The sequence below is a fragment of the Trichosurus vulpecula genome, unplaced genomic scaffold, assembly GCF_011100635.1.
Source record: "Trichosurus vulpecula isolate mTriVul1 unplaced genomic scaffold, mTriVul1.pri scaffold_58_arrow_ctg1, whole genome shotgun sequence".
Classification (NCBI taxonomy): domain Eukaryota; kingdom Metazoa; phylum Chordata; class Mammalia; order Diprotodontia; family Phalangeridae; genus Trichosurus; species Trichosurus vulpecula.
Window position 1 is genome coordinate 8,791 of NW_023494541.1, and position 26,300 is coordinate 35,090.

The window sequence follows — 26,300 nt, forward strand, 5'->3', positions numbered from 1 at the left end:
AGCCTATAGGAGACCTTGCCCTGCGATTTCAAAGAACCTGAAGGGGACAGCATCAGACACAGGCAGCCCCTCCCGAGACTCTGGACCAGTACCTGCACGAAAGGACAGCTCCCTTTCTGAGTCCTTGCGTTCCCAAGACAGTTTTTCCTGTATTTTTAGCTAATTATGCTCCCTCTGCTTGTTTACAATTAGTTTACAATTTCTGTCCATCCCTGGGGATGTCCAAACACAGAAAAGGAACAAAACGTGACTCCAACTAGATAGGGATTTTAGAACTTCACCCCTGAGGAAGATAGAGGTTTTTCCATACCTTAATTGGTCTTCAGGCGAAACTTTCAGTTTGCCTTTGACCAAAAGGGGGAAATGTGGAACGTTTTATACCATTTTGTAGCCTGAATTAATGAGTAACTGGAAGAAGATCCAGGACCTGGGCTTCTTTGTTCTCTAAATTTGCTCAGGAAATACCCCTACCTCTGTCGACAAGGCCAGATCAGACTTACTTAAGGATATTTTTCCCCTGTTAGCCATTAAGGGATAAGACCCTAATCCTGAGAGGAGCACCTTGCTTAATATTTTACAGGTATATACTTTAACTGACCCTTGTCAACACTCTTGTCTTTACAAACTTTTCACTTGGTATGTTGATGAAGGGAGAGCACAGGCTTTGGGAGTCCTAACGCAGTCCTTAGGATCTGACCCTAAGCCAGCTGCCTATTTTTAAAACAATTAGACTCCCTGGCTGCTACAGCCACTCTAATAGAAGAAGCTTCTGAATTTCTGCCTGAGCCTTGCCCTCTATTTACAAGATGCGTTTAGGGAATTTGTACTGCAAACTTTTCACCTGGCACTAGCCTAAGCTGATATTGAGTGATTTTCAGGGGGCCAATGCCCCCCCCCCCCTCACCACCCTGCTAGCACTTTGGCTGGCCCCACCTCATTTTATTGATCCTTTCTGTAACTATAGGTTCCTGTTTACTCTCTCATATCTCCAACCTTATTCGTTCTCATGTTAATTCTGTCCCTGTCTTAGTGGCCCAAACTTCAGGTGCTCTGCATCAAGTCATTCCTTTTCAAATATTTGAAATGTTCCATAAAAGAAGTGGGAGATGTGATACTTGAGTAGCCAGCTATTGCTAAAAAAAATCCTGCCCCCAGCCCCTAACTACAAACCCCAGTTTTGCATACTAAAGAGTGGACTCAGACCTTTTGGAGTCTAGCAAATGTCCCTGGGCTCCCTGACTCCTCCAAGGAATGTCAATAGATAAGGTTATCCCACTTAACAATAACCTGTCAGAACCTGTGATCTGTCAGGACCTTTGTTCCTGTACCCCCAGACCACCCTGTGACCTGGCATGTAAATTCTCTATATAAACTACCCTTTTGCTTCAAACATGGCCATTGATTTGGGTTGCAGCCCCAATGGCCGCCGGCTAATAAATTCTCCATTTAAAACTTATACTCTGTGGAGTGTCTCACTCGCTTCTGGTATAGCACAATAATAATACAAACAGAAAACTTTCAGATGACATTAATTGCGTTCCCAAATCATTACATATATTGGGCTTACCAAGCATAGAGGCTTTTCTTCTCTCCCCACAGTTGCAGAGCTTGGCTGTGGACTGGGGGTGGTCCAGCCAGGGATTGGGGAAAGGGGAAGGAGACTAAGGACCGGGGAGTGCTGGGCAGCTGTAGAGTCCAGCACCTGAATTAAAGGTCTGAGGAGTCATTGAGGAGGGTCCCTGAGGAACCTTTGCTTCCTAATAGGGGTTGCTGGCCTTTGGGAAACTTGGAGCAAAAATTCTAGGTTCCAGTGGTGTGGGAGCAAGGGTTTGGGGGCTTGAGAGGAGAGGTTCCTCTTCTTGCCTAGAAGTGTGGACATCAGGATGCCCAGGGGTCCAGGGCTGTTGTCAGTGGGGTATGAGAGGGCAACAAAGCAGCAAAGTAGAGAGCAGGAAGTAGAGCTTTTGTTGAGACATGTATTTTAATTTTTGTAGTTTCAATGATTATAATTTAATTTACATTGAGATTTTAGGTGAAAGAAAAAACATCAAAATATAGGGCCTAAATAAGAAAAAGCAGCTAGTTAGTGAGGCAATTATTTTGAAAAGGAACCAACTCTCTATTGTATATTCACAGCCAAATCACTCTTAAATTTTCCAAGTAGCAAACTTAAGAAGATCACAGAAAGCTAGAAATATCTAATGAGATAATTCCTATTCTAAGAAGTGTTTTTGTTTCTCAGGAATATAGTAACAATCTTTCCAGTCAAATATGTTCAGATTGGCTCTCATTCTCTGCTTTTATTTCTCTATTTTGGAAGCTTTAAGCCACTTGTTTCAAACTCAAATAGGAATGAGGGTCACTAAATTGCGCATAAGGATCTCTGTAGTTGTATATAAAAAAAACTACTTTTTAACTCCATAGATATATTTAATAGCTTTATGTTATTAAATATTTTCCAATTCTGTTCATAAGATCATTACTAAAGTTCTTAATTCTACAAATTGGGAAAGCACATTCTAGATTTTTCTAAGTCCTTTTTCCAGTTTTTTATTTATACTAGTCCCATGGTGATTCTTATTAACCACACAAGAAATAAAACATCTTTGTATATACTTTTGACATTGAGCTGGAATTCTTAACCCTCCCCCCGCAAGATGTCTACAGATAGATTGGAGGGGGATATTGAAAAAATATATATCTTTTGGCATTTAAACTGAATTTTCTTCACTTTCATAAGTGTATTATTATTTTGAAAAAGGTTTCATATGCTTCACCAGATTATCTATGGTTAACAGAATCTGCTAAAGAATTTTTAGCTTCTCTAACATCTGTTGCAGCCCTGGCTCAGTCGGAGACAGGTGAACAGGTCTTAATAGCTCTAACTTTAACTCGAGTAAATTTTACTTCTGTGGTCACTCCTTAAAAACTTTTTTGAAAGTGAGAACCTTGAATGTTGTGTAGGTTTTTCCAGGTTGTTATGAAGTCCGCATCATCTCCATTTCTTATGGCACAACAGTATTCCATTACCTTCATATACCACAGCTTGTTCAGCCATTCCCCAATTGATGGGCATCCCTTCAATTTCCAATTCTTGGCTGCCACAAAAAGAACCGCTGTAAATATCCTTGTACATATGGGTCCTTTTCCCGCTTGTGTGATTTCTTGGGGATACAACCCTAGACGTGATATTGCTGGGTCAAAGGGTATGAACATTCCTGTGGCCCTTTGGGCATAGTTCCAAATTACTTTCCAAAATGGCTGGATCATCTCACACCTCCACCAGCAATGCAACAAAGTTCCAATTTTCCCACATCCTCTCCAGCATTTATAATTTTCCTGTTTTGTTATTTTAGCCAATCTGACAGGAGAGATGTGGTATCAGAGTTGTTTTGATTTGCATTTCTCTAATCCATAGTGATTTAGAGCATTTTTTCATATGCCTATAGATAGCTTTAATTTCTTCCTCTGAAAACTGCCTGTTCATATCCTTTGACCATTTCTCAATTGGGAAATGCCTTGTATTACTATATATTTGGCTCAGTTCCCTGTATATTTTAGAAATGAGGCCTTTACAGGAGATACTAGTTGTAAAGATTTTCTCCCAATTTTCTGCTTCCCTCCTAATTTTTGTTGCATTGGCTTTTTTTGTACAAAAACATTTCAATTTAACATAGTCAAAATTATCCATTTTGCATTTTGTAATGCTCTCTATCTTTTGTTGGGTCATGAATTCTGTTCTTTTCCATAGGAACTTTTCCTTCTGGAATAAGACATATTTTTAAAATGTTCCATATGGAAAAGGCTGACATTGGGAAGTGTTCTGGTCCATCTTCCCTTAATCTTTTACTCATTTGTTTTTCAATAATCTCCCATCTTCCTAAATCACACGTACCTTCTTGTTTTTGCGCTTATGTTATATAAAAACCTCTTTCTGTTGCAGTTTTTCTTAATATTGCAGATACAGATCTGTATCTGCCCCATAGTTACATTTTCTAAATCTACTTTCCTAACTCTCTAAATCTCTAAAATTTCTACAATCCCCCAGTAAGCCTAGTGATAATTAATCCTCTTACCCTGTAGTGAATCTGTTGTCCTCCCAACAAAACATAAGTTCTAACTTAGCATAAGTTCTAACTTAGCATAGCTTAACAAAATGTAAGTTCTAATAAAAGAATGACAAGCTTTTTATGTGTCTTAGGACAATCCCAGGATGTCCGTGTCCCTCAGATTTATGGCCTCCATACGTGTTTAACCGTACCATGAGAGAGGAACTTTCTTAGTTGAGTAAGTTGTAAATACAATAAGAGAAGACAATTGACAAAGTGTCAAGGGGAAATTATGATCCTAGGCTATCTGTGTTTCCCCTTTATAGCATATGTCTATAGGATGTCAAAATAAGTCTAGGCATCCTGTCCTTTCGGGGTTACAAACAGGAAGAATGCTATTGTTCAACCTCATCTGCTCTTAAAGTTGCTGACACAGAAAAGAACATTTTTTTGAGCAAAGCAAAGCATGTCTGGTTGATTAGTTCAGGCTCTGGCATTTCTTGAGGTTCAAATGATCTGACATGATTGTCACATAAAGCAAGAATAGTATAGGGTCCATAAAGCAATAAAATAAGAGAGGTGTCATACTCCTTTGTCAACTAAAATTATTCTTCTAAGAGAACGCACACAATGTCTCGTTTTTCTACCATGAAGAAACACATCATAAAATATGCATGTCATACATAACATAACAGTGTTCATAAGAGAAATGCCATTGTTCATGATAGTGTCTTTAACAAGGGAGAGTTATAAAATAATAAGATGAGGAAAATGTCCAGTGGTGCCTGGTCTTTGTCAGAAGAATGTTTCCAGTCAGCTAAACCCAGCAGGAGAGCTTTGGGTTCACTCAGAGAGCATACAAAGCATGTTGTCTTCTGATTGGTCAGTCCAGCTTTTGTCCCTCTTCCAGTGTTGAGGGGGCTCAAATGGTTTAATATGGATATGTATGTGTGTGTACATACCTATATGTATATATGTGTGCATATCTCTACACACACACACACACATACATACATATATGTATACATACATATTTGCAGTATCTCTGTGTCCTAATATGTAGTCAATTTTAAAAATTTCCTTGTAGAACTGAGAAGCATGTATATGCTTCTTCCACCCCTTTACAAGACACCATCTGTCTTTTAACTCCAGTTTCTTCAGCAATTTGTTCAGTTCCATATTTTTCCTTTTATTTTTTCTTTCTGTTAAACATATCCAGATTGAACAAGAGATATTGGAGTCTCTTCTATCTATTGTGTTATGTTTTATGCTTTTTTGTAGTTCAGTAAATGTTTCCTTTGTGAATTTGGATGATGCTATGACATTTGGAGCATTCTAGATATTGGTTGGTTCCTTTCAATATAATATAGTTTCATTGTTTATTCCTTTGCATTTTTTGAATATTTGTTTTTTTGATCAGTCAGATAACATATTTGCCACTCTGGCTTTTCAGGGTTTACTTGATACACGTTAATTTTTTTTCCCAATCCCTTAGTTCTATTGTATGCCTTTGTTTTTTTCAATATGTTTCTTATAAGCCACAGATTGTAGGGTTTAATGGTTTTTTTGTTGTTGTTCAGTCTGTCACAGTTGTTTTGTTGATTCTTTAATCCACTCAGTGCAAATATATACCAAGCAAGCTACATAGAAGATAAATGGTAAATACTTAAAAGGTAGAAAGTATTTGAATTAAGAAGAATTAAGGAAAGCTTCCTGCAGAATGTGAGACTTTACTTGGGACTTCAAGTTAGCCATGGAGATCATTTGTTGGAGTGAAGGAGACAGAGCATTCCAGGAATGGGGATCAGCCATAAAGAATGCTTGTAGGTGAGAGATGGAGTGTCTTGTCTATGCAACAGACAAGAGTCTAGTGTCACTGGATGCAAGTGTACTTGTTGGGGAGTAGGGTTTAAGAAGACTGGAAAGGTAGGAGAGAAGTAGGTTATGAAGGTCTTTGAATGCCAAAGAGAATATTCTGTATTTTGTCTGGAGTTTGTTGAGGAGAGGGCTAACATGATCAGACCTTGATATTAGGAAAATCCCCTCAGTGGGAGAATGCATTGAATTGGGGAGAGACTTAAAGAAAGATGACCCACAAGCAGTCATCGAAGAATGAGGTGATAATGGCCTGGACCAGAGTGGTAGCAGTGATGGAGAAGAGAAGGGGAAGTGTTCAGCAAATTTTGCAAAGTTGAAATTGACTCCTCACTATTTCTCACCCCCATGTCCAATCTGTTGCCAAGCTCTGTCACTTTTCTCCCATCTCTACTGTGCCCTATTTTCCCTTCTGATGCTTCCACCACTCTGGTTGAGGCCACCATCAGGTCACCCCTGGTCGCTTGCAATAGTCTGCTGGGGGTGGGGGGGTGAGTAGTTGCATGCTTCAGATATCTCTTTCTACTCCATTCCATCCTCCATTTAATCACCAAACAATTTTGCAGAAGGACAAGTCTGATTATGCCACTTGCCTACCTAATATACTGCACTGCCTTTCTATCACATCTAGGATGAAATATAAAATCCTCTTTTGTCATTCAAGCACTTTTCCTAACCTAGCTCCCTTCTGTCTTTACAATCTTCTTAGACTTGACTCGGCCACTTCCTCTTTGATGCAGTGACTGCAACCTCCATCTCCCAGCTCCAGGCATTTTCTCTGGCTGTCCCTCCTGCTTACAATACTCTCCCTCTTCACATCTGCTTACTGGCTTCCCTGAGTTTTAAAGTCTGCATTAAAATTGCATCTTTTATAGGAAGCCTTTTCCAACCACTGTTAATTTCAATGACTTTTCTGTGTTAATTATTCCCTGTTTATACTCTATATAGTTTATTCTTTATACATTTGTTTACTGTCTGTCTCTCCCATTAGACTGTGAACTTGTTAAGGAAAAAAGGCATTCCGCGCCCCCCTTTTGCATCCCCAGTACTTGGCCCAGCTCCTTGGCACAGAGTTTTGGGTAAGAAATGCTTTTTGAGGTGGTGTGGTGGATAGAGCACCAGCCCTGAAGTCAGGAGGACCTGAGTTCAAGTCCGACCTCGGACACTTGACAGCTGCGTGACCTTGGGAAAGTCACTTAACCCCAATTGCCTTGGCCACCCCCCACTAAAAAGAAACCAAACAAAAAACAAATTTTCTTTTGAAAAAAAAGGGATATTTGTTTTCTTTGACTCATCATGTTTAGAACATGAGTTTAATTTTTCTTTCATTCTCAGTTGTATAGTGGGAGGATAGAAGGGAGAGAAAGCAGATTTTTGGTGATTGAAAAAATAAAATTTAGTTAAAAATGCTATACTTTAGGGCTAACATTCCATCATTGAACCCATATCAAGGAATGATATTGGTGATACAGGGCCCTAGAAGAGTGATGACTCGTAATAGGTCTCATTTTTTAAGGTTTTAGGTCTACAAAGGACTCTTCTCCCTACTGCCCTATGAGTGAGGTAGTACAAGGATTATGGGGACTGGAGAAGCAGAGTTCTAGATCCTGGATTTGGCCTGACCTGGGTTCAAATCTTGACTCTGATAATTAATAACAATGTGACCTCAGCACACTCACTTTTACTCTCTTTTTCTTTCATGATATATGCCTATCTATGTATGTGTATAATCTCCTGGTACTTTATAGCATTTATTGATTTATTTCTGTTCCCACTTTGCTGTCCAGAGTATAATGGGCAAGAAACCCATCCCTCAGTTTGTCCTAAGCCTTATCGCAGACCTGAAAAACAGTTGGCATGAGGGGCAGCAACTCAAAATTAGAGATATCTTTGGAGACAGAGAAGTCATCATGGCAATTAGTGATTTAGAGCAACTGATGCTTACTTCCTGACTGATAATTCTTCCACTAGTGAGCTTATAGGAGATATTCAACAAAATAGCCCTTATACCTTGAACTTGACCTTTCAGATAAACAAAAACTAAACACCTTGAATCAGATCTGCATTCTACTTGTTGAACAGTCAGCCTTTGTACTCCAGAAGCGAGCATCCTGGGACCCAGCATTAGCAGTTTGGCTGATGTAGGATTCGTTGTGTAAAGTTTACTTTCTATATCTATTAAATGGCCCCTTTCTTTCATCAATTACAATGATTCATTTGATCCCAACCATCTAACAGCAGTGAATAATGCAAGGTCAGGGGGGCTAATCTGTGCTAAGGTTAGGTACCTTTATGTATGTGACGAAGTTAGGGAGAAATGCATTTTTATTTAATTCATTTATTAACGAAAACCCCTGAGAGGATCACACTCCAGGATTAGATGAATTGTATTTGCACCACACACAACCCGTGTCATTGCCACAAGTGAGTGGAAGTTGGTGGTACTACTTAGTTCAGTAGCAGCAGAGATCATAAGGAATTCTAACTTTATACTTGGTCTGGCCAAGTTCTAAGAGTTTCCACAAGCACCTGCTTCAGCCTCCTTCAAGGCCATTGGAACAAATTGTTCTCATCCACCCATTCCAAGGGAAGTCTTCACATGCTTCAAATGGACACAGTGGTGAGTCATCTCTTTAACTCAGGGGTTCTTTTTTATTAATTAGTTAATTAAGCTTAGTTTTAGTTTACAACATTCAGTTCCTCGAGTTCTGGAGTTTCAAATTTTCTCGCCCTCCGTCTAGCCCCTCCCCACCCAAGACAGCATGCAATCCCATATAGGCTCTACATATGCCTTCACGCTAAACTTTTTCACAATAGTCAAGTTGCAAAGAAGAATTACAACCAAGGGAATGAACCACGGGAAAGAAGAAATAAAACAGAAACAAAAACAAAAAAAAGAGAGGAAGAAAGCAAATGGTTTCCTTCAATCTGCATGGAGACTCCATAATTCTTTCTCTGGAGGTCAATCACTTTTTCCATCATGAGTCTTTTGGAATTGTCTTAGAACCTCGCATTGCTTAGAAGAGCCAAGTCTATCAGAGTTAGTCATCAAAGATACCATGTTTCTCTGAGCATGTATAATGTTCTCCTGGTTCTGCTCTCTCTTTTAAATTGTTAAGACAATATTCATTAATGACATTGGCTTATAGTTTTCCTTCTCTTTTTGAACCTGGTTCTGGTATTCACGCAACATTCCTCTCATAAATGGCAGCTAGTAGGGTGCTTTCTTTCTCAATTTTTGGAATAGTTTTGATGTACTGGTACTAATTATTCTTTAAATGTTTGTTGTTTCTCTTATGAATCTAGCAGAATAAGGATTTTCTTTCATTTTTTAGTTCCTTTACAGCAAGATTGATTTTGTAGTCCCCTGCCCCCTCCCTCCGAGCTGGTAGCCGCTCCCCAACATCTTGGTCCCAGCACTAGCCGCCCAGACTCTGGCACTATGGTCATGGTGGAGGGGATGGCAGTGCTGTGGGGAAACAGGCCCGCCGCCAAGGCCCAGGATTTCTATAATTGGCCTGAGGAATCCTTTGATGAAATGGACAGCACATTAGCTGTTCAACAGTATACTCAACAGAACATAAGGGCAGACTGCTCCAACATTGACAAAACTCTTGAACCATCTGAAGGCCAAGATGTAGGTGTATGGAAATGTGTACATTTAAGGCAATTCTGCCTACAGCTAAATGGCCTTGCTGTCAAACTTCAGAGTGAATGCCATCCAGATACATGTACTCAGATGATGGCAACTGAACAATGGATGTTTCTTTGTGCAGCTCATAAAACTCCAAAAGATTGTCCAGTTATAGACTAGACTAGACACACACGTGATGGTGTGGCATGTCTTCTGAATAGCGATAAACATTTCCCTAGCAGAGTTAGCATAAAGGAGTCATCTGTAGCCAAACTAGGATCAATTTGCTGTAGGATGCACAGAATATTTTCACATGCTCATTTTCATCATAAGCAAATAATAATATGAGAATGAATCATTTTTGTGTCACCGATTTACTAAATTTGTGATGAAAAATAATTTCATGTCTAAGGATAACCTGATTATACCAATTTTGGAAGAGGAAGTATAGAACTCAGTGTCTGGGGAAAGTGAAGCATGATGAAAATCATACATAAAAATGTACTGAACACATAATTAACATTAATTATATATAGTTTATATCATTGTAGACACTTCAGTCATGTATCCATATTATGGCTTCTTTGTTTAGTATAATTTTGTATGCTGTGTGTTGCCTTTTAAAATGGGAAAAACTTTAAGTTATTCATAAGCTGTATATCCACCAGTGTGGCCCTCAGGGTTTTTAAGTCAGATTAGTATTATCTGTTTATAATGCCTGTTAATGAAAAGAATTAACAATTCTGTAAAAAAAAAAAGATTGATTTTATTTTTTGACACTGAGATATGTAAGATCTCTATCTGCCCTTCTCATAATTTGGGTATTGTATATTTTTGAAGGCATTCTTCTATTTCTTTTGTATTTTCACTTTTGTTCGCACAAAATTGCATAAGGTGTTGTCGTTATTCTTTTATTCTGGTTTTGTTCTCTTTTATGTGCTCATTTGCTTATTTATTGATTGGATTTTTCTTCATAAGCTAATGGTTCATCAATTGTATTAGTCTTTTCAAAGAATCAAATTTTGCCCTTACCTTTTCCATCATTTTCCCCATTTGTCTATTTCTCCTCTAAGTTTTTACAATTTTCTTTTGTCCTTACTTTAGGTTTATTTATTTGTTGGCTTTCTTGTTTGTCAAATGTATATTCCACTGATTAATCCCTTCTTTTTCAATTTTGGTAATGTATATTTGTAATAATATGATTTTTCCCCTGAGGACTGCTCTGACTTCATGCCCCATATTTCACTAAAATTATCATTTTTTCATATTAATAATTATATTGTTCCTATTATTTGTTCTTTGACCCACTTGTTATTTAGGATTTAATTTTTCAGTTTCTTTTTGGGCTCATGTCATTTATTTGTGGTCTCTGAACCAATGACTTTTTATTGCATCATGGTATACACACATATACTCACAAACAGACACAAATAGTATTTCAGCCTTTTTACATTTTCTGCAATATCTCAGTGTCTTAATATGTGGTCAATTTAAAAAACTTTCCTTGTAGAACTGAGAAATATATAGATCTACTTCTGCCTTTCCTCGAAAAGACACCATCTGTCTTTTAACTCTAGTTTCTTCATCAATTTGTTCTGTTCCATATTTTCCCTTTTATTTTTTCTTTCTGTTAAATGTATCCAAAGCTGAGCAAGGGATATTGGAGTCTCTGGTAATTATTGTGTTACTTTTTGTGCCTTTTAGTGACTCAGTAAAGTTCCATTTATGAATGTGTATGTAGTGACATTTGGAGCATTCTAGATATTGATTGGTTCCTTTCAATATAATATAGTTTAATTGTTTATCCCTTTTCATTTATTGAATGCTTGTTGTTTTTTTGTTTTTGTTTTTTTACGTTTTTTATTTATAGTTTACAACAATCAGTTCCACAGGTTTTTGGTTTCCAAATTTTCTTCCTCTCCCTCCTCTACCCCCTCCTCCCAAGACGGCATAGAATCTGATATATGTTCTACATATACCTTTGCATTAAACATATTTACACAATAGTCAAGCCATAAAGGAGAAACATGATCAATGGAGTCAATCATGAGAAAGAAGAAACAAAAACAAAAAAATATATATAGACAAAAAAGAGAGCAGACAGTTTCCTTTAATCCGCATTCAGACTCCACAGTTCTTTATCTGGATGTAGATAGCTCTTTCCATTGTGTGACCTTTGGGGCTGTCTTTGAACCTTGCATTGCTGAGAAGAGCCAAGTCTATCAAAGTTAGTCATCACAGAATCGATATGTCAGTGGTTGTGTATAATGTTCTCCTGGTTCTCCTCCTCTCACTCAGCATCATATCATGTAGTTCTTTCCAGGTTATTATGAGGTCTGTATCTTCCCTATTTCTTATAGCACCATAGTATTCCATTACATTCATATAGCACAACTTGTTTAGCCATTCCCAATTGATGGGCATCCCCCTGATTTCCAATTCTTTGCTACCACAAAAAGAGCTGTTATAAATATTTTTGTACATATGGGTCGCTTTCACCCTTGTGTGATCTCTTTAGCATAGAGCACTAGAAGTGCTGTTGCTGGGTCAAAGGGTATGCACATTTTTATAGCCCTTTGGGCATAGTTCTAAATTGCTCTCCAGAATGGCTGGATGAGTTCACAACTCCACCAACAATGTCCCAATTTCTGTACATCCTCTCCAGCATTTATCATTTTCCTGTTTTGTCATGTTAGCAAATCTGACTGGAGAGATTTGGTATCTAAGAGTTGTTTTGATTTGCATTTCTCTGATCAATAGTGATTTAGAGCATTTTTTCATGTGACCATAGATATCTTTAATTTCTTCCTCGGAATGAATACTTGCTTTTTGATCAGTCAGATAGCATGTGTGACAATCTGGATTTTTTGGATTCACTTGATGAATGGCAATTTTTTTCCAGTACCTCAGTTCTCTTGTATGTATGTCTTTGTTTATTAAATGTGGTTCTTAAAAGCCAGAGATTATGGAATTTAATGTTTATTTAGGCTTTTTTTGTTTATTCTCTCTCATTTCTTTCTTTTGCTCATTTTTAATACATTCACATGTAAATATATATATGAAACAAGCTATATACAGGATAATGAAAATACTTAAAAGTTGGAAAGCATTGGAATTTGGAGGAGTCAAGAAAAGCTTCCTGTACAATGTGGGATTTTACTTGGTACTTAAAGGCAGCTGGGGAGGTCATTTGTTGGAGTGAAGGAGAGAGAGAATTCCAGGTACGGGGGACAGCCATAAAGAAGGCTAGTGAATGAGAGATGAAATGTCTTGTTTGTGGATCAGACAAGAGTCTAGTGTCACTGGATGGAAGTATACTTGTTGGGGAATAGGGTTAAAGCAGACTGGAAAGGCATGAGAGGGGTAGGTTATGAAGGGCTTTGAATGCCAAAGAGAACATTCTGTATTTGGTTGGGAGTATGTTGAGGAGGGGGCTAACGATCAGAAATCAAGGATTTAGGAAGATCACTTTAACTGGGTGAATGCATTGAATTGCAGAGAGAATTAAGGCAAGCCAACCTAGCAAGAGGTCATCAAAGTAGTCATCAAAGAGTGAAGTGATAAGTGCCTGGACCAGAGTGGTGGCAGTGACAAAGAAGAGAAGGGGAAGTGTTTGGCAGACTTTGCAAAGTTGAAATTGACTCCTCACTATTAATTCCAAATCTGATCTGTTACCAAGCCCTATCACTTTTACTTTTCTCATATCTCTCTACTGTGCCCAGTTTTCCCTTCTGATACTTCTGCCCCTGGTTCAGGTCCCCATCGTGTCAGTGCTTGTCTCTTGCAACAGCCTGCTGGGGGGTTTGATTGCCTACAACTCTCACCATGCCACTTGCCTACTCAATAAACTCAATGCCTTTCTATCACCGCTGGGATCAGATATAAATCCTCTTTGTGGCATTCAAACACTTTTCCTCACCTACCTCTGTCTTGTCTGTACAGTCTTCTTAGACTTGACTCGGCCACTTCTGCTTTGATGCAGTGACAGCAGCCTTCTTGCTGTTCAATGACCAGGCCCTCCATCTCCCAGCTGCAGGCATTTTCTCTGGCTGTCCCTCCTGCTTAGAATACTCTCCCTCCTCATGTCTGCCTACTGGCTTCCCTGAGTTTTTAAAGTCTCCATTAAAATTACATGGTCTATGGGAAGCCTTTTCCACACAATGTTAATTCTAGTGAATTTCCCATCTTAATTATTCTCTACTTATCTTCTATCTAGTTTGTTTTGTACATATTTGTTTATTTTGTGTTTTTCCCATTAGGTTGTCTAGGGAAAAAGACTTTCCTCCCTCCCCCTCTCTTGTATTTCTACTACTTGGCACAGTGCCTCGCACATAGTTGTGCTAAAGAAATGCTTTTTGAACAAAAAGTATTAATTGGATTGGATCTAGTTGAACAAATAATTATCCGCGTTTTCAATCCACTGTATTTTTAACTTTATTTGTTTTTAGCACAACCCTAAAAGTTTGACTAAGTTAAATAACACGATCTTTCGGTGACATCTGCTGTCGGAAAAAGATATTACACCTCACTGACATTTTTATTTAGGTACGTGTGCCCTCTTGTGTACAGTACAGATATTACAATTTTAGTCTGCCATCGCGTGTCCAAACGCCAGTATTACATCTTGTCCAACTTTATGTGGGGATTTTTTTTTTTTTAATAAATTTCTTTATTTATTTTTAGTTTACCACGCACGGTTCTACATAGTTTTGAGTTCCAGTTTTTCTCCCTTCCCTCCCCCCTCCCTCCCCAAGACGGCATGAAGTCTCATATAACTGTCATGTATAACTTCACATTGAATTAATTTATGCACTAGTAAAGTCGTGGAGAAGAATTTTGACCAATGGAATGAATCATGAGAAAGAAGAAACAGAACCAAAAAAAAAACAACAAAAAAAAACCCCAAAAACAAAAACAAAAGAGAAGCAGAAAAGGCGAGCATGTAGTGTGCCTCAGTCTGTATTCAAACTTCGCAGTTCTTTGTCTCGATGAAGATAGCATTCTCCATCGTGAGTCCCCTGGAGTTGTCCTTGCCCCTTAGGTTGCTGAGAAAAGCACAGTTTGTCAGGGTTGGTCCTCACGGAATCCATATATCTGTGGCTGTGCACAACGTTCTCCTGGCTCTGCTCCGCTCACTCAGCATTATGTCGTGTAGGTTTTTCCAGGTTGTTATGAAGTCTGCATCATCCCCATTTCTTATGGCACAATAGTATTCCATTACCTTCATGTACCACAGTTTGTTCAGCCATTCCCCAATTGATGGGCAACCCTTTGATTTCCAATTCTTGGCTACCACAAAGAGAGCCGCTATAAATATTCTTGTACATATGGGTCCTTTACCCGCTTGCGTGATTTCTTTGGGATACAACCCTAGAAGTGGAATTGCTGGGTCAAAGGGTATGAACATTTCTATAGCCCTTTGGGCATAGTTCCAAACCGCCCTCCAAAATGGCTGGATCAGCTCACAACTCCACCAGCAATGCAACAATGTTCCAATTTCCCCACATCCTTTCCAGCATTTATCATTCTCCTGATTTGTTATTTTAGCCAATCTGACAGGAGAGATGTACAAGAATACAAGTAACATCATGAGAAGAGAGTATAGGAGGCAGCAGAATTGAGTAAGTAGTTCACTGAACTTCAGTGTGACAAATGCCTGATTTCATATCTGGCTCCACCCTCTTGCTAGCTGTGTGATCTCAGGCAAGTCCCATCAGGTTTCTTGTCTTCAGTGTTTTACTCTGTAAATTCGGCAGGTTCAATTAGATGGTGTGGGACGTCCCTTTCAGCTAGAATCATTAGTATGAAATCGAGCAAATCATTTCTATTCACGGAGACTCAGTTTCCTCCTTTGTAAATTGAGAGTGTTAAACAAGATTAACTTTTAGGGAGCCTGCCAGCTATAGATCTACATTTTTTAAAAAATAAAATATTTATTTTAATTTTTCAACTTTCACTTCAATAAGATTTGGAGTTTTAAATTTTCTCTGCCTTCCTTCCCTCCCCTCTCCCCAAGATGGCATGCAATCTGATATGGGCTGTACTTATCCATTCATATTAAACATATTTTCACATTATTCCTGATGTAAAGAAAAATTAGTACTAATGGGAGGAAGCGTGAGAAAGAAGAAACAAAACAAAAAAAAAAGAAAAGAAAAGGAGAGTAAATAGTATGCTTCCATCTGCATTCAGACTCCAAAGTTCTATGTCTGGATATGGATAGCACTTTCCATCGTGAGTCTTTTGGAGTTGTCTTCTATCTCGAATTTCTAACAAGAGCTAAGTCTATCAAAGTCAGTCATCTCACAATGTGACCGGTACTGTATACGATGTTCTCCTGGCTCTGCTCACTTCACTTGGCCTCAGTTCACATAAGTCTTTCCAGGGTTTTCTGAAGTCTGCCTGCTCATCATTTCTTACAGCACAGTAGTGTCCCATTATATTCAGATACCATAATTTCTTTAGCCATTCACCAACTAATGGGCATCCCCTTAGTTTCCAATTCTTGGCCACCACAAAAAGAGCTGTTATAAATATTTTTGTACATGCAGTTCTTTTTCCCATTTTATGATGTCTTTGGGATATAGATCTAGAAGTGGTATTGCTGGATCAAAGGTTATGCACAGTTTTATAGCCCTTTGGGCATACTTCCAAATTGCTCTCTAGAATGGTTGGATCAGTTGACCACTCCACCAAACACGCATGAGTGTTCCAATTTTCCCACATCTTCTCCAGCATTTATCATTTTCCTGTTTTGTCATGTTAGCTAATCTGATAGGTGTGATGTGGTATTGTAGAGGGGCAGAAGAAACCCAGGGATGCAGAGATCCCAAACCAAAGTTCCCTGGGCGAGGCCGCCTGGAATGAATTCGCGGACACAAGCATTCTTTAAGTCAAGGAGGCAAAGATTTATTATGCTTTTTCAGCTGGCAAGAGTTCTTAGGGAACCTGCAACCATAAAGAGGTGCAGGGGGAGTCTTTCCAAAGGGTTAAAAGGCAAAACATGTCAGTTTGGTGTTTGGCGGTGGGATTAGGGAGTGGTTTAGGGCATGTTCAAGGAGTGGTTAGTTCTTAAAGGAACATGCACATTTAGTATCTACTGCGCAGGTGTATTACCCAGAGTTTTCTGGGAAATAGCCCACAGTGAGGTTACTGGGGGTGTGGTTTCTACTGTGAAAAATCACTGAGTTCCCTATCGGTCGGGGCTAAAGGGGAATAGTTTCTCATCTAGTGTCTTGTTAGACAAAATATTATCTCTAAGATACATGTTAGAAAGGTCAGTGAATAGTAAATATAGTTATGACTCAGTGTACAGTCAGTTATCAGCATCCGGAAATCAATCTATAGTTGCGCACAGCTGCTTACCGAGGAAGAAGCAGAGATAAGTTGGGGCAGGCTGCCCTTCAGCTAGAGAGAGATAGCCTGAGAAAGAATATGTTTTGAGAACTAGATGTGTAAGAGAGACTATGTTTTGAGAACTAGATGTGTTTATGAGAACTGGATGTGTTTTAGAATTGGGGTTCTGGTACAGGCAACCAAGCAGAGGCTGTTAGAATTTAGGGTCCAAGCACTAGCACCTCATCAATACCTCAGAGTTGTTTTGATTTGCATTTGTCTAATCAACAGTGATTTAGAGCATTTTTTCATGTGACTATAGAGAGCCTTAATTTCTTTTTCTGAAAATTGCCTGTTCATGTCATTTGACCATTTATCAATTTGGGAATGAATTATATACTTATAAATTTCACTCAGTTCTCTATATATTTTAGAAATGAGGCCTTTATCAGAGACACTAGCTGTAAGAATTGTTTCCCAGATTTCTGCTTCCCTCCTAATCTTGGTTGCATTGGCTTTGTTTGTACAAAAACTTTTTGAATTAATGTAATGAAAATTATCCATTTTGCACTCATAATGTTCTCTACCTCTTGTTTGCTCATCAATTCTTCCCTTCTCCATAGATCTGACAAGTAAACTATTCCCTATTCTCCTACTTTCTTTAGAGTATCAGCCTTTATGTCTAAATCATGAACACATTTTGACTTTATCTTTATATAGGGTGTAATATGTCAGTGTATACCTAGTTTCTGCCATACTATTTTCAACTTCTCCCAGCAGTTTTTGTTAAATAGTGAGTTCTTATCCCAGAAGCTGAATTCTTTGGATTTATCAAACAGTACATTACTATAGCCATTTACTACTGTGTTTTGTGTACCTAACCTATTCCACTGATCTACCACTCTATTTCTTAGTCAGTACCAAATAGTTTTGATGATTGCCACTTTATAATATAGTTTTAGATCTGGTATGGCTAGGCCACTTTCCTTTGCATTTTTTTATTAATTCTCTTGATACTCTTGACCTATTATTCTTCCAGATTAATATTTTCTAGCTCTATAAATAATTTTTGGTAGTTTGGTATGGCACTGAATACTTAAATTAATTTAGGTAGAATTATCCTTTTTATTATATTAGCTCAATCTACCCATGAGCAATTGATATTTTTCAAATTATTTAGATATGACTTTATTTGTGTGAAAAGTGCTTTGTAATTGTGTTCCTACAGTTCCTGGGATTTGTTTTGGCAGGCAGACTCCCAAATATTTTATAACATCTATAGTAACTTTAGATGGAATTTCTCTTTCTATCTCATGCTAGTGGGCTTTGTTAGTAATATAGAGAAATCCCGATTTATATGGGTTTATTTCATATCCTGCAACTTTGCTAAATTTGTTAATTATTTCAAGCAATTTGTTACTTGATTTTACTTGATTCTCTAGGATTCCCTAACTTTACCATCAATCATCTGCAAAGAGTGATAGCTTTGTTTCTTCTTCTTTTTCTTCTCTTATTGCTAAAGTTAAAATTTCTGGTACGATACTGAATAACAGTGGTGATAGCAGACATCCTTGTTTCACCCCTGATCTTACTGGACATGCTTCTAGCTTACTCCCATTACATATAATGCTCCCTGATGGTACACACACACACACAAACACAAACACACACACACATACACACACACACACACACACACACACATATATATATATATATATACACACACACATATACATATATTTAATTTTGAGTTCCAAATTCTCTACCTCCTTCCCCTCACCCCTTCTTGAATAGGCAAGAAATTTGATATAGATTGTACACATGCAGTCATGCAAAATATATTTTAAGATTAGCCACATTTTAAATAAAAGACATATTTTAAAAATCCCCCCCAAAAGTTTTTTTTAAAAAAAGTATGCTTCATTCTGCATTCAGATTTCATCAGTTCTTTCTTTAGAGGAGGATATCACTTTTCATCCTAAGTTCTTCATAATTGTATTGCTAAATATAACAAAGTCATTCATAGTTGTTCTTTGTACAGTACTGCTCTTAGTGTATATAGTATTCTCCTGGTTTTCTCCTGGAAATATATCTACATATTAACAATAAATGAAAAAAGAAAAATGCCTAAGGAAAAAAAAGTGAAAAATTTATATTAAAATCTGCATGCAGAATTAGTCAGTTCTGTCTGGAGATGGATAGCATTTTCATCATGAGTTGTTCAAAACTGTCTTGGATCATTATATTGATCTGAGTAGTTAAGTCCTTCACAGTTAATCAATGTTACAATACTGCTGCTACTATGTAGAAAGTTATCATGGTTGTGCTTACTTCCCTTTGCATCAGTTCCTATAAGTTGTCCTAGGTTTTTGTGAAACTGTTGTTCTTGCTTGTCATTTTTTATGTCCCAGTAGTATTGTATCACAATCTTACACTGTAACTTGCTTAGACTTTCCCCAATTGATGGGCATCTTTTCATTTTCCAATTCTTTGCCTCACAAAAAGAAGTTTATAAATATTTGTGTATATAAAGGAATATTCTATGTTGTTTAATGACTTTGGAATACAGAACTCATAGTGATATTGGTGAGTCAAAGGGGATACCCAGTTTTATAGACCTTTGGGCATACTTTCAAATTGTTCTCGAGAATGGTTGGTTCAATTTACAAATCCTTCAGTATTGTTTTTGTGTCCAACTTTTTTCAAACCCCATCAAGAATTCATTATTTTCCTTTTCTGCATGTTAGCCAATCTGATATTAGCTAAAATTCTGGCTCAGAATTTTAAAATTTGCATTTCTCTAATCAATAGTAATTTAGAGCATTTTATATGACTGTAGATAGCTTTGATTTCTTTTTCTGAAAACTGTCTGTACATATCCTTTGATTATTTTTCCATTGAGGAGTTACTCCTGTTTTTATAAATTTGGCTGTTCCTTAGGTAGTTGAGAAGTTATGTCTTTGTCAGAGAAACTTGCTGCAAAAAACTTTCCCCCAGTTTTTGATTTTTCTTCAAATCATGGCTGCATTGGTTTAGTTGGTACAAACCCTTTTTAATTTAATGTAATGAAAATTATCCATTTTATTTCTTTTGATCCTATCTCTTGATTGGTCTTAAATTCTTCTCTTATTCATATATCTAACAGATAAAACTTTTCTTCCTACCCTAATTTGCTTTTAACATCATTCTTTATGTGTAAATCATGTTCCTATTTTGACCTTCTTTTCATATACAGTATCAGATGTTGGTCTACACCTCGTTTCTCCTAAACTGCTTTCTATTTTTCCCAATAATCTTTGTCAAATAGTGAGATCTTGTCCCCAGAGCTTGGATCTTTGGGGTTATCCATCACTAGATTATTCATTTGCTATTGTTTATTTTGCACCTAATCTATTCTACTGATGCACCACTTTATTTCTCAGCCAGTACTAGATTATTTGGATGACTACTTGGATTCTTTGGATGAAGCCACCTTCCATCACATTGATTCCCTTGATATTCTTCTCACTTTTTGTCCTTCCAGATGCATTTTATCACGATTTTTCTGACTCTCTAAAATAATTCTTCAGTAATTTCATTCATATGACAATGCATACATAAATTAATTTAGGTAAGAATTGTCATTTTCATTATATTGGCTCAGCCTACAAATGAACAATTAATATTTCTCTATTTGTTTAGATCTCTCCTTATTGTTTTGAAAAAAAGTTTTGTTGTTTTGTTCATATGGTTCCTGGGTTTTCTTAGCAAGTAGATTCCCAAATATTTTATGTCATGTACAGTTATTTTAGGGCAGTTGCTGGCACAGTGGCTAGAGTGCTGTCCCTAGAGTGAGGAAGACCTGAGTTCAAATGTATCCTCAAATTCTTAGTAGTTGTGTGACCGTAGGCAAATCCTTAACCTTGTTTGCCTCAGTGTTCTCACTTGTAAAATGATTTGGAGAAGGGAATGGCCAACCACTCCCACATTTTGCCAAGAGAGCCCCCAATGGGGTCCCAGAGAGTCAGATGTGACTGAAACAACTGAGCAATAGCTCAATTATTAAAACAGAATTTTGTTGGACTTTGTTGGTACTATATAGAAATGCTCATGATGTATGTGGGTTTATTTTCTATCCTACAACATGGATAGTCATTCCTTGTTTAAACTAGTTTTTCATTTGATTCTCTAAGTTTTCCAGTACATTGTCTGCAAAGAATGATAGTTTTGTGTCCTCGTCACCTATTCTAATTCCTTCAATTTCTTTTTCTTTATTTGTTGCTTGCATTTCAAGTACACTGCAGAATAATAATGATTTTAATTTTGTCTTGTCAACATCTCAATCTAATTTTTCATATTTATTTCAAAAACTTCCTTCAAAGAAAGGTCAGCCATTTTCTTGCATTTCTTACCCACAAATTGTGCTCCTGTGAATAAGCAAGTTTAACACTATGCCTTGGGTCAAGGTTTAATTTAGGAGGATTGAGTTCAAAAGATCCCATTGAATACAATTAAAAAGAGGCAGAGACAAGACATTAAAAGTAGTACTACTTTTACAAGTAGTAAAAGCAGGGACTCACCTGAGGTCTCCCAAATTCCCCTCCAGGACAGCCAAGTTGCACAGTAGGTAGAGCACTGGCTTTGGAGTTTGGAAGACCTGAGTTCAAATCTGGCCTTAGACACTTGACACTTACTAGCCATGTAACCCTAGACTGATTGCCTCCCCCCACCAAAAAAATTCCCCTCCAAACAACTTTTGGAGTTGGTCTCCATCAATAGGATGCACTTTTCTCTGAGGACAGGGATTGTTTCCTTTTTATCATTGGCCTCCTAGCACCCAGAGCAGAGCATGGCAAGTAGTAGGCTTCTAATAAATGTTTTCTGACCAATTTAGTGCCTTTAAAGAAATGTCACAGTCTTTTCCTGACAGCTGGTGGTCAAGGAAATTAAGGAATAGCATGGTCTTTGGTGACCCCTAATAGTGCAAATCGATATTGCAGAATGTAGCAATTTATGTATTTATGTATTTATTTATTTATTTATTTTGGTGTGGTCTTGTGGACAGATGGAAGTTTGCATTGTAATGAACGTTTTAGGCCACAGAGGAATATATTATGCAATTGAGATCCCTGCCTTGTGCCCCTTGCAGATGTTATACTTTTAGTATGCCGTCTTGAGCACAACCTCCGACTCATTTTAAACCACATTTTTTGTTTCTTTTTTTTTGAGGGGGGAAGGCAAGGTAATTGGGCTTAAGGGACATGCCCAAGGTCACACAGCTAGTAAGTGTGTCAAGTGACTGAGGCCACATTTGAACTCAGGTCCTCCTAACTCCAGGGCCGTACTGTGCTCATTGAGCTACCTAGCTGCCCCAATGCCATAGACTTTTTATCCGTGGTGTTTTCATAGCAAAGATATTAGAGTGGTTTGCTATTTCCTTCTCCTGTGTGTTCCCATTTTTCAGATGAGGAAGTGAGGCAAATGATGGGTAAGGGACTGCCCAGAATTATATAACTAGGAAGTACCTAAGGTCAGACTTGAACTCATATCTTCCTGGCTCCAAGCCCAGTGTTCTATCCATTGCTCCATTTAACTGGCCTGTCCAAGGCTACTAAAAAAAAAAAACAAAACTCCAAAACAATAACTCTGTGAGTATACAAAAGCAGAGAGTGAGGCTAAAGCTGTAATCATTATCCTTAGTAGTACAGATGCAATTCCAATCCGGCTTTTCTACTTCCAAATATTGTTTTCTTGCTGAGAAAAGTGACTTTTTTATTATATTAATAACCAATTACTGAATTAGGATTTGGGCTTTTCCTCTCTATTTCCTCATTCAGGGACTTTGTAAGTCAGTCAGTCTCTGAAGGACATTGCTGATGAATGAGATTTCCAAATCCTCAGGGAGCATACTCTTTGAACTTGGGCAGGACTCCAAACAAGTAGAACACCTTACTTGTGTTTAGAGTGTAAACAGAATGTAATCTAAGTGAAGTTCAGCCCCAAAACATTAGGTCTATGCCCTTGAATGCCCCCATTATGGTTTAGGGTAAACCAACTCATGAAGGAGAAAGCCAGCCAGAGTAGTCTGGGAAGAAATGGATTGCTCTGTCCAGATTGCTGGAGATGGCTGAGTCTTGTGATCAAGCCATGTTCTCAGCAGGAGAAGCTGAAGACTTTCAGCCCATCTCCTTATTACTACACCTACTCCCTCATTGTTCCCAATCAGGGTTGATTTCCACCTGTCAGGGGCAGCTCCTTTTCCAAAGTATTTATGCTTTCACTCATCTCCATGGTTTTGTCTTTGGTTGTGGAAAGAGACCACTGATCATCAATTTATTGATTATAAGCTAGCCTAATTAGTAAATTAATTATTAGTTATCCAGAAACTCTGTCTTTCAGGCTATTCATTCATCTCATCGCCCCTAAAACACGTTCTCCATCCCTGTCCAACTGATACACTCCATTCTGAACAAAGCCCTCTTTCTCCATTCAGGCACTACCAACATTCTCGAAGGTATGGTGTATATCTATGCCATTAATTCTCTCTCTTCCCAATCATTCCTTTAAGGCCTGCAGTGGATCCACAGGATCATACGATTCCAGATCTAGAGATGGGAGGGACCTCAGAGAACATCTAATCCAATCCCCTCATGCTATAGACGTGATTTGCACAACCTCATGCACAAGATTTTAGATTCAGAGTTGCAAGGATATCAGAGGTTATCTATCCAACCTACTTAATTTATAGATGAGGAAACTGAGGCCCAGAGAGAAGTGACTTGCTTAAGGTCACACATAGGAATCTGGTGCGGAAAGGGATCTCAGAGGCTATGTGATGAAACCTTCTCATTTGACTGATCTGGGAATTGAAGCTCAGAGGCCTTAAGTGACTTGCTCAGGGTTACACACATCATCAGTGAGAAAGGAAGGATTTGAGCCCCGGCCTCTTTGACTCCAAATTCAAGCTCCTTACATTCCACCACAGAATGGCCCCATCGCCAACTCCTACTTCCTCTTTCTATGTCCAGGTAAGGAGTGTTGTTGTCAAAGACAATGTCTAATTGGGTAACTCCAAGGTGAGGGGAAATGGGAAGGAGAAAAATAGAAAAAACCCATTTACTTCTGGGAGGTACGTTGAGACAACGCTTTCCAGGGAGTGTTGTTCCCTTAACCCTCACCCTGTCTCATTCTCTATCTTCCCCTCTCCACCAAATGTAACCCTTTTTCTGGACAGGCAGTAAGGGCTCAACAAATCAGTTTTTCTAGAGTGAATTGACTTAAGAGCCAATGAACAAGGAACTGATAACTCAGATTTTGAGGCACATCATCAACTCAGCACTTTCCCAAACTTTTTCAGCCTAAGCAGTCTTTGCTAATTGTCCCAACTCTTCCACATAGAGAAAGTTTTGAAGATTGTCTTCCCTCTTCTGTCCCCTGCGAGACCTTGGAATGGGAAGTTGACCAAAATACCCTCTTGAAATTCACATCAGCTTTTTTCTAACCACAGCAGACTCAGTGTCAATGACTCTGTAGTGTTTTGAACTTGGTCACCTGGCAGCAAAGAACAACTGGGCTCAAGTGTTCCATTATTCTGTTTCCTTAGTACAGTAGTTGTAGGAAGAAGGAGCTTTTCTGGGAAGCAATCACCCTGACTCAGGTTTTATACACAGTCAGCTTTTTGCTCTTTGATAAACCTACCTGATGCACTCCCATCCGACTCTGGGAGACACAATGTATTCCTGAGAACCACAGGGTGGTATAGCTACCATGTCACCATAGGCCCCTTCTGATGCATAAATGAGTACTATTGGATTCACTTCTTTCCATGATAGGATGCCTACAGGAGATTTTTATCATCTTTAGTGCTGAAACGATGATTTTTATATCTGTTACTATCTCATAACCTAAGCTTCTGTGTAAATACTTTCAAATCTCACATATCAGCAAGAGGGAAAGCTGGGATAAAGGAAGTGATGCCTTCAGGATAGAGTGTTGTGTAGACAGGAAGCCAGAGAATTCAGTTCAGGCCAATAAGGATCTACTGAGTGCTTAGTAGAGGGATCTTTCCATCTAGGGGAAGTTCTTTTTCCTTTAACATCAAAAACCCCAAACCCTTCCTTATACTTTTAGTCGTAGAACTTCTAGAGAGATGAGAGTAGCTTAGTGAGATGAGACAATAGAAGGCAGCAGGATCTAGGGGATACAGCATTGAATTTCAAATCCTGCTTCAGACACTTACTAGCTGTGTGTGTGTGTGCTCTCAGAGAAGTCACTTGATTTCTGTGGTTTTCAGTTTCCCTTTCTTAACACTAGGGGGATGGAACTAGACCTAAGGTGCTGTGATCCCATGGACTCATTGAAGGTCTTAAAGGAATGACTGGGCAGAGAGCAAACTGAGGCAACAGTTATACACTATATATGCCCGACATTCCATGAGAGAGGAGATAGGAAGAAGGAGTAGGAGAGGAAGAGGGCAGAGGGGAGAGGGAGAGATGGCTTAGTTCAGATGGAGCTTAACAGCGGGAGAAGGATGATGCACATCATCCAGGATTTGCAAGTTGAGCTGGATTAGAATCCAAGCCTTACTACTGAAGACAATGTCTACAGCTGTAGCCTCACTTACTCTCTGACTTTGTATACTGCCAGGGTTATTGTTTTATTTTTACTAGCCTTGCACACCTGGGAATATTTACTTGCTGCCTGATTTCACAATGGTCACGTCTCAGTCACACTTTTGATATTTCTTTCACAAATTTCCTTCAAAACTAAAATCACCCATATTTTTATACGTATTTTTCTCAGAATATTGCTCTTGGGAGTCGGTGATATCAATGTCTTACCTGCTTAACTGGTACATTGAAGGGTGAAACCAACTCAGTGGTGTCTCTACTGCTATGAATTCTGATCCTATATCAGATGACCTGTGCTATAGTGAAGAGTTTCATAGGTAATTTTCATATTGATGATTTAGCCTGAAGTCCCATTTGCCCTGAAGGAATTCATTCCTCACTTTCTGTGAGAAATTCAGAACTTCATTTAGCTCCAATCTTTTCCCTTAACGAGCAGTAACCTGTCCCACAGGTTAAAATCCAAGAGAAGCAGGCTCTGGAATTCATCTGAGTGTAATATGAGGAGTTGGATGCAAGAAAGCAGCCTCAGAGTGACCACGAAATGACAGTACTGTTTGATGTCATCAAATGAGGACGTTTGAAGCATTTTTCCTTGTCCTAAACTTTTAAGTAAACTGCAGTATCCTGTACTAATACAAGATGTCAGTGAGAGACTGCTGTGTCTCTTAATTGCAATTAATTAATCAACAAGCGTTTATTATGCTCAACTTTCAATTCAATAAACATTTATTGATGACCTACTCTGTGCCAGGCAATTTGTGCCAGTCAGGGGGGACTTTTGGAAATGAAGGGTCA

The 26,300-nt window shown here is 38.3% G+C and overlaps 1 pseudogene; it reads left to right on the forward strand.

Moving 5' to 3' along the window:
- Positions 1–9,366: 9,366 nt before the first annotated feature.
- Positions 9,367–10,039, forward strand: LOC118833366 (annotated as a pseudogene).
- The last annotated feature ends 16,261 nt before the right edge of the window (positions 10,040–26,300 follow it).